This window comes from Cucurbita maxima, unplaced genomic scaffold (assembly GCF_002738345.1).
Source record: "Cucurbita maxima cultivar Rimu unplaced genomic scaffold, Cmax_1.0 Cma_Scf00002, whole genome shotgun sequence".
NCBI lineage: Eukaryota > Viridiplantae > Streptophyta > Magnoliopsida > Cucurbitales > Cucurbitaceae > Cucurbita > Cucurbita maxima.
Genome location: NW_019272018.1, coordinates 1,057,325 through 1,070,371, shown reverse-complemented (window position 1 = coordinate 1,070,371; position 13,047 = coordinate 1,057,325). Strand labels below are relative to the sequence as shown.

The window sequence follows — 13,047 nt, the reverse complement described above, 5'->3', positions numbered from 1 at the left end:
CCATAAGGACTTATGTTGTGCTTAACTTGGTACTTGGCGGACGCTTGTCTTGTCTGACCCCGACTTCTTTACTTTGCAACCATTGACACTCTTTCTCTAATGTGAATGATTCTTTGGAAGACACCGGAGTTATGTGCCTTTTATTGAATCTCTTTCCCAATTTGAAACTCCAAACCCTTGATAAATGAGTTTGGTCTAGTTTGATGGGTAGATCTCCTCACAATGAGGTGTCGACACACAACACTAATGAACTTGGGGGAGTTTTGGCTTCAACTCATGACTCGTTTTCGATCTTAACAACACAACTACTCTGTCAATACTGACACTCTTGATGCACTGGAGCTACTTTCATTTGACCCTCGAATTCATTTCTCTAACAATCTTGTCTAACTAGACACACAAAGTATGACTTTGATACCAACTATCACGGTCGTACTTTTTCAACTGTGCGACGCATGACCGAACAAACTTAAATTTCGCACAAGTGATTTTCGATTGACGAAAACAAACCTCACTTAAGGTTTGACGAAGCCACAAAGGCGAGCAAAAAATGAATATGGGACTTCAGATTTTCCAAGGTTGGTTGTGAGCGTATCAAGATCACAACATCGCACGGTTGAAAAAGTATGACCGTGACACCGAGCACCCCGCTTGCCTCGACCAGTAGCATCATGCACCTGAAAAAGAAAATGTAGGAAGGGTTTAGTGTATAGATATACCTATTAAGCAACCTTTTGTAGACTCTTATCGCATTCTTAACCTAGTAGGTTACCACGGGATTTACTCAAAGCTCTATGTGGGTAGCTAACTTAGCTTACGCAACGGAAAACGGTATCCAAGGTTGAGGCACTATCTCAAAGAACTCTCTCTTCAAGGTGGGGACATCAGGAGAGTGCTAACCTGCTCGTCATCCATGGGAGGTTAGCTGGCAGATCCATCTCATAGGTCCATGTAATGGCCCAAAGTTGGGGGGAGCGACCCCCTTGTACGTGTTAGCTCTACTAACTACCTGCATGATCAACGCTTACCCATAGGATGGATCCACCGTGCAAGGTGATTCAACTGAACTATCAATTCTCATATCCTTAATCAACCTCACACTTAGCTCAATGGTACCGTACCAGAGTGAAAAGAAAAGTGGACCTTTATAGATATTGAACCGAATGCTATCAGCCTAGGTGTCTACCTTTGTTTACCAAGGTTGTTGTGGTGGCCTTATAGGTCCCTAGGGCAGTTTGGCAGCCTTGACATAGATTTACGTCACCAAGTTTTTCAGTTTCAACTGCTCGAGTCTGGTTCGGTCAGGAGCACTAGGGCTACACCCTCTAATTGTCTCTGACGATTCTAATGCACTCGGACTACTAGAGGCGTTCCCTCTTAGGTCATAGTCTAACCAAACTGACACTCACACCCTAGTCTTATTACTTTTCCACTACTTTCACTCTACATGGAGATTTACACAATCAATAACCTAGAGTTACTGTAATGTACATCATGCATTTAGTCACACATGATCAATGAGGTGATAACATTCATCAAGTGCTCGGAGCGAAAATACACAAATTTTTATCCTCCATTACAACACGATTATGTATAAGTAGTATAAAAATAGTGCATTACCATATGCAAAGAATAGTTCAATTATACCAATAACAAGTGCGACTATTCTCATGCTGATCCAATTGTCCTAGGCTCAAGTCGTACCAAATCAATCCGCTTAGGGTTTGGTTTTACTAGCATGCATGCCTTACCAAGCAATTCCTACAAGTGTTACTCCCTAGAATCTGTGTGATCTCTTACATGGTCATTGCGTGCCTTCCTATGGTCAATTCTTTAATAGAAAAGTGTCCAAAATTTCCAAAATTTCTTTAGTGGAACCTATTTCACATAAAACTAGGGTTAGTATTGAAATCAGGACAAAAAATAGTAGAAAAGAAGTTGAAACGAACAAAAGCATATCCCCACTCACCCTACGTGCAACTAGGAGGCTTACCACATGTCACGGTCATGCTTGTCCAAGGCGTGTTGTCTATGGCCACATATTTGTTCCAAACCTCTTTTTTCATGTTTTCATCTTAGATAGGTCTTTGATTGTATAACAAGGGAATCTTTAGCTTAGTCGTATAGCATTTGACTATAGATCAAGAGGTCATCTGTAACGACCCTAAATTTCCATTTACTCGGAGTCGCTACTAACGTCTCATGCTCATCTCTAATGCAGAAATATAACTCTTACATGAACATAATTTATAATGAAAACTTCGAGAATTCTCTAGAAAACATAGTCATGGTGGTGTTTAAATACGAAATACTAAAATTTAGAGAAAATAAAAACAAATACAAAATAATTTAAAACAATGAAATGCGAAACATCTTATTCTAACTTAAGACTAGGAATTTAAATATGAGTCAACCCTATGCACGTGTCACAGTCTCTGCTCGCGATGCAGTCATCCTCCGGACAAGTGCACCTTGCCTTTACCTGAAAAATGATGTGGCACACAGCCTAAGTATTTCAAAAAATACTCTGTAAGTGGCCTCATTACAGGGAGTCATGCAAATGCAAACACATGCAATCATGATTTAGGCACCTATCTCTAATCATCTTAAGGGTGGCCTCTAGTCTCGGACAAATTGGATATGTAGTACTTCCCTACACACGATTCACACGTGCGAGTGTGAATCCCCAGGGTGCTCACACACCCCTTGGACCCTCTGGTCAAGCTAATCTGTAGCGACGTTCGGAGGTCAGCGGAACCTCATAGTGTCATGTGCCTCATGAACACCCTCATCTGTGCGCATTCGCGCTCGTGCACATTCGCACTCATCATCATATTGTGCGTGTCTGCACTTATGAACATATAATATGCATGAGATCCCTCTAAATCCATCATAATGTCTTGTCTGAGACAATCCTATAGTCTCATCTCTTTGTTACTCTAGGTAACACATACTATGAATATTTAAATTAATATCATTTTCATGCTCTTAGGGTTATGTTCTATGTCGATCTAACAACATGATGCAATATGACACTTATCATCATATATCATGCTCAATATGGAAAACATCATCATATTAAGGTAAACGTCACGTAATCATCATACTCATCATATTTCCATAAAGTGCATCAAGTATATCAAAGACGTTATTCATCGAAATATATATATACTACGCACATCATCAAGCATCATAACCCATACATCATCATGCACTCATACATCATCATATACTAGTATACGACATCATACAATACAACTTATACATCGTCATACATCATCACGTACTATCATATGACATTGTACGACCCAGTTCATACATCATCATAATTCATACAATTTTTAGCCTATAGTAAGGTCACTTACCTGATTAGCTTGGGCGGGTGTCATCAATTTATCCTTAATGAAAGTTCGATTTTGTCCTTTGTATCTAAGTCAACCTATATGATTCCATAACATCAACTTCACGTTCAATTCTCTAATTCTTACAATGGTTCATGTGCTAGACTTCATGCGAGCATTAAAGACTTTGCATGAGTAAAGTCTTGGAACCTTATAACATCCATCTATATTATATATATAACTCTATTTTTATTAAGATTTCATTTTCTACTATTACCATCTTAAGAATTTGATGGAGTTATTTGAAGCGATAGTATTCATAGTGTTCTGTACTTTCTTGACATTTGATATTTAATCTGACCTCTCATCTTCTTTTTGTACTCATTTTTCTTTTTATCTTTTAAAAATATTTCTGAACCTTCTGATATTTCATTTTCTTGTTGCTTTCTAATACTTCTAATCTTTCATTTTCTACCGGTGAAGGCCATTTTCATTTTTCTCTGATTTTTTTATATCTTTTTTTTCTTTTCCAGGAATGACAACATCTCTCTCATAGAAATTTACCATTTTTTTTGTTTTTTTAGAATTGTGTGAGGTGTTGAGATATTTGGAAAAGAAGTTGGGTCATATTAGTGGAGAGATGGTATTGGTTACAATTTTATTATTACTTATTTACTTATTCTATTTTATTTTATATTGTATTGTTGTTACATCATCCGTTCGAACTCGGTGGGCTCTTTTTTTATTCTTTTATCTCATCACTCTTCGGTAGTGCATTTGATTGTTTTTTACGTATTTCTTCACTCACATTTTTTAAGCATTTCTCTCAATTAAGGCTCGAAATGCTTGTACCCCTCTTTTCATGCTATCATCTTAGATAGGTCTTTTATTATATCACAAAGGGGTCTTTAGCTCAGTGGTAGAGCATTTGACTAGTGTTGTTGACTAGTTCGCTATGTTAGAACAAGTGTGTGGTGCACAATCAATGTCCCACTAGTGCTGTTGACTTGTTCGCTAGGTTAGAACAATTGATGTGGTGCACAATCAATGTCCCACTAGTGCTACTAACTTGTTCATTAGATTAGAACAAGTGTTGCAGTGCACAATCGATGTCACATTTTTAACACATTTCTCTCAATCAAGATTCGAACATGATGGTTTGAATTTTTCACAGTTTACTTGTTCGCTAGGTTAGAACAATTGATGTGGTGCACAATCAATGTCTCACTAGTGTTGTTGACTTGTTCGTTAGATTAGAACAAGTATTGCAATGCATAATCTGCACAATCGCTGTCCCATTGCTGCAAGAGTGATTGCACAATTGTTGTTCTACTGCCAAACGGTCATCCTTGTACCATTTTTTCATGTTTTCATCATAAATATGTATCTTATTATATCACAAGGAGGTCCTTAGCTCACTCGCAGAGCATTTGACTGCATATCAAGAGGGGGGTTCGAACTCGATAGGGCCCTTTTCTTATTATTTTCTCTCATCACTCTTCATTTTCAATGTATTTTCTCGCTCATGTTTTTGAAATATTCCTCTCTATCGAGACTCGAACATACCCGTTTTCTTATGCCGTACGACCATGCTTGTACTCCTTTTTTCATGCTATCATCTAGATAACTCGGTAGGGCCCACTAGTGTTCTAAGTGCTTGCTTGTACCCCTTTTATCATGCTATCATCTAGATAACCCGGTAGGGTCCTTTTTTTTTTTTTTTTCTCTCATCCCTCTTTGGTAGTGCATTTGATTGTTTTTCAACGTATTATTCGCTCATGTTTTTTAAACAATTTTCTCAATCAAGGCCCGAACATGCTATGATCTTAGATAGGTCTTTTAATGAATCACAAGGGGGTTTAAAACTCAGTGGTAGAGCATTTGACTGCAAATTAAGAGGTCATTGGTTTGAACCCAATAGTGCCCTATTTTTTATTCTTTCCTCTCATCACTCTTTGGTAGTGCATTTGATTTTTTTCATCGTATTATTTGCTCACATTTTTTTAAACATTTCTCTCAATTGAGCCTCGAACGCACGTCAAGGTTTTCTGCATAGTCTGAATTCTGAATTTTTCACCGCTCACTTGTTTGATAGGTTAGAACAAGTGTTGTGCACCGCACAATTGCTGTCCCACTGCCACATGATGCTGCTTGTACCCCTTTTATCATGCTATGATCTTAGATAGGTCTTTTATTATATCACAATGGGATCCTTAGCTTAGTGGTAGAGCATTTGAGTGCAGATCAAGACATCACCGGTTTGAACCTGGTAGGGCCCTTTATTTAATTCTTTTCTTTCATCACTCTTTGGTAGTGCATTTGATTGTTTTCATCGTATTATTAGCTCACGTTTTTTAAACATTTCTCTCAATTGAGGCTCGAACGCACGTCAAGGTTTTCTGCATAATCTGAATATTTTTCAACTCTGACTTGTTCGATAGGTTAGAACAAGTGTTGCAGTGCACAATTACTGTCCCACCTAGTGTTGCGCACTACACACAATTGTTGTCCTACTATTGCACAATGATGCTTGTACCCCCTTTATCATGCTATGATATTAGATAGATCTTTTATTGTATAACAAGGGGTCATTAGCTCAGTGGTAGAGCATTTGACTGTAGATTAAGAGGTCACTAGTTTGAACCTGGTAGGGCCCTTTTTTTTTATTATTCTTTTCTCTCATCACTCTTTGGTAGTGCATTTGATTGTTTTGATCGTATTATTCGCTTACGTTTTTAAACATTTCTCTCAATTGAGCCTCGAATGCACATCAAGATTTTCTACATAGTCTGAATTCTGAATTTTTCACATATGACTTGTTCGATAGGTTAGAGCAAGTGTTGTGGTGCACAATTACTGTTCTACCTAGTGTTGTGCACCGCACAATTGCTGTTTCGCTCACGTTTTCTAAACATTTCTCTCAATTGAAACTCAAACGCACGTCAAGATTTTCTGCATAGTCTGAATTCTGAATTTTTCACCTCTCACTTGTTCGATAGGTTAGAACAAGTGTTGTGGTGCACAACTACTATCCCACCTAGTGTTGTGCACCGCACAATTGTTGTCTCATTGCCGCACGATGATTCTTGTAGCCCTTTTATCATGCTATAATATTAGATAGGTCTTTTATTGTAACACAAAGGGGTCCTTAGCTCAGTGGTAGAGCATTTGACTGCAGATCAAGAGGTCATCGGTTCGATCCCGATAGGGCCCTTTTTTTAATTCTTCAACGTATTATTCGCTCTCGTTTTTTAAACATTTCTCTCAATTGAGGCTCGAACGCACGTCAAGGTTTTCTGCATAGTCTGAATACTGAATTTTTTACCTCTGACTTGTTCGATAGGTTAGAATAAGTGTTGCAGTGCACAATGTCCTACTCAACAAGATGATGCTTGTACCCATTTTATCATGCTATGATCTTAGGTAGGTCTTTTATTGTACTACTAGAGAGTCCTTAGCTCAGTGGTAGAGAATTTGACTGTAGATCAAGAGGTCACCAGTTTGAACTTGGTAGGACCATTTTTTTTATTTTTTTCTCTCATCACTTTTTGGTAGTGCATTTGATTGTTTTCATCGTATTATTCGCTCATGTTTTTTAAACATTTCTCTCAATCAAGGCTCGAACATGCTATCATCTTAGATAGTTCTTTTATTGTATCACAAGGGTGTCCTTGGCTCAGTTGTAGAACATTTGATTGCAAATCAAGAGGTCACCGATTTGAACTTGGTGGGACCCTAATTTTATTTTCTCTCATTATTCGTTAGTAGTGCATTTGATTGTTTTCAACGTATTCTTCGCAGATGCTTGTACCTGTTTTATCATGCTATTATCTTTGATAGGTCTTTTATTGTATCACAAGGAGGTCTTTAGTTTAGTGGTATAACATTTGATTGTAGATCAAGAGGTCACCGATTCAAATCCAATATGGCACTTTTTATGATGCTTGTACCCCTTTTATCATGCTATCATCTTAGATATGTCTTTTATTGTATCACAAGGAGACCTTTAGCTCAGGTAGAGCATTAGAATACAAATCAAGAGTTCATCGTTTGAACCAGGTATGACCTTTTTTTATGATGCTTGTACCCTTTTTATCATGCTATCAATTTAGATTGGTCTTTTTGTTCTTTTATTGTATCATAGGGGAGTGGGTGAGCACTCGACTTCAGATCAATAGGTTATTGATTTTTTTTTATTCTCTTCCCTTCCCTCATCACTCTTTGATAGTGCATTTAATTATTTTCAACATATTCTTCGCTCACGTTTTTTAAATATTTCTCTTGATCGAGGTTCGAACGCACGCCAAGGAACTGCACAATCATTGTCCCACCTAGTGTTGTGCACTACACAATCACAATCCCACTATCACACGATGATGCTTGTACCCCTTTTATTATGCTATGATCTTCGATAGGTCTTTTATTGTATCATAAGATAATTCTTAGCTCAGTGGTAGAGTATTTGATCGCAGATCAAGAGGTCATTGATTCAAACATAGTAGGCCCTTTTTTTATTCTTTTCTCTCATCACTCTTTGGTAGTGCATTTGATTGTTTTCATGCACTACACAATCGCTATCCCACTACCAAACGATGATGCTTGTACCCCTTTTATCATGCTATCATCTTAGATAGGTCTTTTATTGTATCACAAAGGGATCCTTAGCACCTTAGCACACTGGTAGAGCCCTTTTATTATGTTATCATCTTAGATAGATCTTTTATTGTATCACAAAGTGTCTTTAGTTTAGCGGTAGAGCATTTGACTGCAAATCAAGAGGTCACTGATTTGAACTTTTAGGGCCATTTTTTTTTATTCTTTTCTCTTATCACTTTTCGGTAGTGCAAGGTTTTTCTGCACCGTCTAAATTTTTCACCGTTGATTTGTTCAATAGGTTAGAACAAGTGTTGTGGTGCAGAATCACTGTCCCACCTAGTGTTGTGGTGCAGAATCACTGTTTTCTGCACAGTCTGAATTTTTCACCGTTCACTTGTTCAATAGGTTAGAACAAGTGTTGTGGTGCAGAATCACTGTCCCACATAGTGTTGTGCACTGCACAATAGCTTTTCCACTGTTGATGATGCTTGTACTCATTTCTTGGGTTTTATGTTCTAAAACTCATAGTTGGTATACAAAAACATATTCTATTTTCAATAAAATTATTATTGATGTTTATTCAGTAAAAATTGTTATTGAATAAAGTGAATTTTACTATTATTAATCTAAATCCAATAAACTAAGAACACTTTGACTATAGTATGATTATTTGAACTATATGTCGAGACATAAGAGTGTTTCAAGTTCACGTATATAGTCAAAATGATCTATAGTACAGGGATAAGGCTGAGTACCTTATCCTGGGGACACTATGGATGCGGCTCACTTTTGTATATGATATAAATAATGTGATCACTAAATTGTACATGTGGAGACATGTGAGTGAGAGCGTCCTATGCAATGAGTATTGCATAAGATCAAACCATGAAGAAAATCACTCTCACTTTATAATGTCGTTTACTCTTGAGACTGATTTTTTTTCATTCGATTACCTAGGTAACTCGATTTTAATCCTGAGCTAACTATGAACTCTTGTTTATTCAGAATTATCCTTAGATTTTTATGGGTGAGAGTCGCTCGAGTTCACCGACTCAATAAGCCTCCCATTTCAGGGGTAAGACTAGGTGAATAGCGGGGGACGTAGGGTGCAAGATGAAATTCACTCCTACCCACTTTTAGGGATAGTACTGACTCTAGATCTTGAACAAGGGGCCTCACCCTCTCATTGGTTTGAGAGGGATTCGGTTTACTGGTTGAACCACAAACCAATTGTTCATTAGAGGATCAGTAGAGCACAAGGAACAAGAAGTAACTTCAGGGGTAAAACGATAAATTGACCAAGCTCTATCACTTGGGAAGTGCAACTACTAGGTTATAGTGGAGTGTCCTAGTAGTTAACAAATGTTGGTTAACAAGGTTAATGAGTTTAGCTGGTTAATCTAGGATCGTTGGAGCCCATGATCTATAGATTCATTAGGTCCCCCTGCTAGCTCATATCAAACTAAACCATAGAACAGCGTGACGAGTGAGTTCGAAGAGTTTGAATTCAAATTAGGGAATAAGCGCTAAATATATACGATGTATTTAACCCCATTTTTGTTTTATTTACGAATTAAACAAAAAGAAAGAATCAGAGATATTTAAATAAGATTGAAATATTTTAATCAATGTGTCGGACTTGATTGGGATTGACATTTGAATTAATGTTAAATATTAATTAAATTGTTTAATTAATCATTTAATATTACTTTAATTTGAAATTAATTATTTAAATTAATTGTTGAATTAAAATGGATAAAATCAAAATGTTAACTTCACTTAATGTAAAAATACATGTTTGAGTTAAGTGTAATTTTGAGTGTCAAAATTTTGTTACCTCAAACTTGCATGCTTGACACATAATCCCACACATTTGATGCAAATATGACTATAAATAGAGTGATCAAGGTACATGTAAAGTCTTCTCGGAAAAAACTTTGAGAAAAACCCTCCCAAACTCTCCCTTCACATATACTAAATCCCTTTTAAGTTTAGTCACTCATCGGATTCCACAATCCCGTTCTAAGGCCGGAGAATAGTAGGGAAGACACTAATGGTGGTTCGAAACCGGTTCGTGAGGAAAAATGAATTTGAACTACAAAAGGTTAGTACTCAAACTCCTTGAGTTTTAATGCTTATGAACATGCTAGATAAATTACTATAATTGATGTATTTAGAGTGCGTAAGATTCAAATTGCTTCCGCATGTGTTATAACAACACCATCACCTTTTTATTATGCTATCATCTTAGATAGGTCCTTTATTGTATCACAATGGGTCCTTAGCTTAGTAGTAGAGCATTTGATTGCAGATTAAGAGGTCACCGATTCGAATTCGGTAAGGCCCTTTTTTTTCGTTGCGGTGCACAATTACTGTCCCACCTGGTGTTGTGCACCGCACAATCGCTATCCCACTGCGCACACGATGATGCTTGTACCCCTTTTATCATGCTATCATCTTGGAATAGGTCTTTTATAAGATCTTTTATTGTATCACAAATGGGCCTTAACTCGGTTGGTAGAACATTTGACTGCAAATCAAGAGGTCACCCATTATTGTATCACAAGGGGGGCCTTAGCTTAATGGTAGAGCATTCGACTATAGATCAAGAGGCCACCGATTAATCCCGATAGGGCCGGCCCTTTTTCTATTTCATGTTTTTGAAACAATTATCTCAATCGAATCTCGAACATGATGTTTTTTGCGTAGTCTAAATTTGTCCTATTAAACCGTGTTATTCCCCTCTTTTCATGCTTTCAACTCACATAGGTCTATAATTGTATCATAAGGGGGTCTTTAGCTCTGCGGTACAACGTATTCTTCGCTCACGTTTTTTTAAACATTTCTCTTAATCGAGATTCTAACATACGCTAATGTTTTCCATGAAGTCTGAATTTTTCACGGTTGACTTGTTCGCTAAGTTAGAACAAGTGTTGTGCACAATCGTTGTCCCACTGCCGCACGGTCATGCTTTCATCTTAGATAGGTCTTTGATTGTATCATAAGGGGGTCTTTAGCTATGTAAAAGAGCATTTGAATGCAAATCAAGAGGTCATGGGTTCAAACCTGATAGGACAATCGAGACTCGAACATAGCCGATGTTTTCTGTGAAGTTTGAATTTTTCACGGTGTTTTACCACAAGAGTGTGAGTGCACAATCGCTATCCCACTTAGCAAGAGTTTGAGTGCAATCGTTGTCATTCCACTGGTCGACGGGTCAGTTTCTTGTGTCAAATCCCAGACATCACGTCTCCATAGAAATTCCAACCCGTAGCTTCAACCTAATGCTAACATATGTCTTCAGCTTCTTCAAACTCGCTCTCCATCCGTTTGTGCGTCGCTGAAACCCAAAATTCAATGGAATACAAATTCAAACCATTTTCTGAAACCCAAAATTCAATGAATACAAATTCAAACCATTTTCTTCTCAATTTTGTATCTTCATGCACCCATCTTGAATCGAATTAACTTCTTCACAAAAGTAGTAGAGTTTCCTATCCATTTACACTAAGGTAGTTCTCTTATAATTTTTTGAAAGCCAAAAATCAAATTGAACACATTCAAACATCAAAGTTTATTATTTTCGAAGAGAAAATTGTAAGTTTGTTTGCCCATGAAAAGTTGAAACATGGTAAACACGCGCTATTTAATCTAAGGGATGATCAATTCAATCTAAACACAGATAACTAGTTCAGCTTGATCAAGCTACTTTTGTCCAATCTAAGTAGCCGAGTCCAATCTAATTGGTTATTCTAGTTCACTTGAACTAATATGGTGCAATTTGACTAGTTAGGTTCATGTTTTTCTAGTTTTTTTGTTAGCTAGTTTTGACGGTACAAATTTTTGATATGATTTTAGAGCTCGACCCCGAGTTTTTCGTGAAACATAAGGACTTGGTTGTAATATTCTGATAAAATAATAATAATAATATAATAAATAAAGACTACCTCCTTGAGGATATGATTTGAAGGATGGAAACTGTGATTCATGGCTTGTTCAAAACTCTGAAACAAGTGTTAACTTGTTTTATATATATAATATATGAAGTGTCACGATCATGCTTTTCCAAGACGTGTTGCTCATGTCATGTCAAGCTCTTTTATATGTTGTACTAATTTATTGCTTTCTTGTTGTATTAGGTTGTAATTTTAGAATATGATGTTTTAACAAAATCATGTCTATGCTAATAGATTTGACATGTCTCAAAGTGTATTATAGGGTGGTGCGATTAGTCGTCCATTTTTCCTACTCGGGTTATATGTTATTTGAGCTTTTATGTGCTTTTCTTGCTTGGGAGCCTATAACATTATTTTCATACTCTCTTTTTAAATTTCTCTGCCCCTATTTTCTAAAACCATCTTCTCAAAGCGGGGCGAGAGGCTTGAGTATATGTCATCTAACCGAAGCTGGCACAAATTTGAATAATAAAACTCACTCAGTGGTGAGAGCTAATGCTCCACAATCACTTGCAAATTTATCGAAATACGATTGTGACAATTAGTATCAAAACCAAGTTGTGAGAGCTTATGCTCCACAATCACTTGCAAATTTATCGAAATATGATTGTGACAATTTGTATCAAAACCAAGTTGGCTCCAGAAGTGATTAAAAAAAAATAAAAAATACCACATTGACCAATTGGTTGACTCGAATAACATATGAAATACTTGCAAGAAGTCCTTGGCAATGGTTGGTACTTAAACGTGAAAGAGCTTGTTGTCAAGACTCCATGATTGACATAGTAGCAAGCACCATGGAGAGGTTGTCCATAAAAAAACTAATGTACAGGGTTGACATCCAAGAATTAATGTACAGGGTTATTGGCTTCGAGCAAGGAAATTTCTTTTCGCCCTTCAAAAGAAAGTGGGAGAGTCAAGTGAGCCAATTGAAATGGGTCTCGTATATGTAGAGGTGTAGGTTAACCATAGATTGACTAAAAGCATGATGACCCACAGTTGTCAAAATGAGTATTAAACAATCCAATGGCATGAAGATGATATCAGCCCTCTAACTGAAGCGAGGACTCGCTCACAATGAACTCACCTTCATGGTCATTCCTATTGTTGAAACTAAGAGTTCGACAAAACCAATGCTCTTGAAGACACAAGTA

At 37.0% G+C, this 13,047-nt stretch overlaps 2 non-coding genes across 2 annotated transcripts; both read left to right on the top strand.

Moving 5' to 3' along the window:
* Window positions 1–5,926: 5,926 nt before the first annotated feature.
* Window positions 5,927–5,998, top strand: TRNAY-GUA. Its single transcript has one exon. It is a non-coding gene; the product is annotated as a tRNA-Tyr (tRNA).
* A 485-nt stretch (window positions 5,999–6,483) lies between these two features.
* TRNAC-GCA lies at window positions 6,484–6,555 on the top strand. Its single transcript has one exon. It is a non-coding gene; the product is annotated as a tRNA-Cys (tRNA).
* The last annotated feature ends 6,492 nt before the right edge of the window (window positions 6,556–13,047 follow it).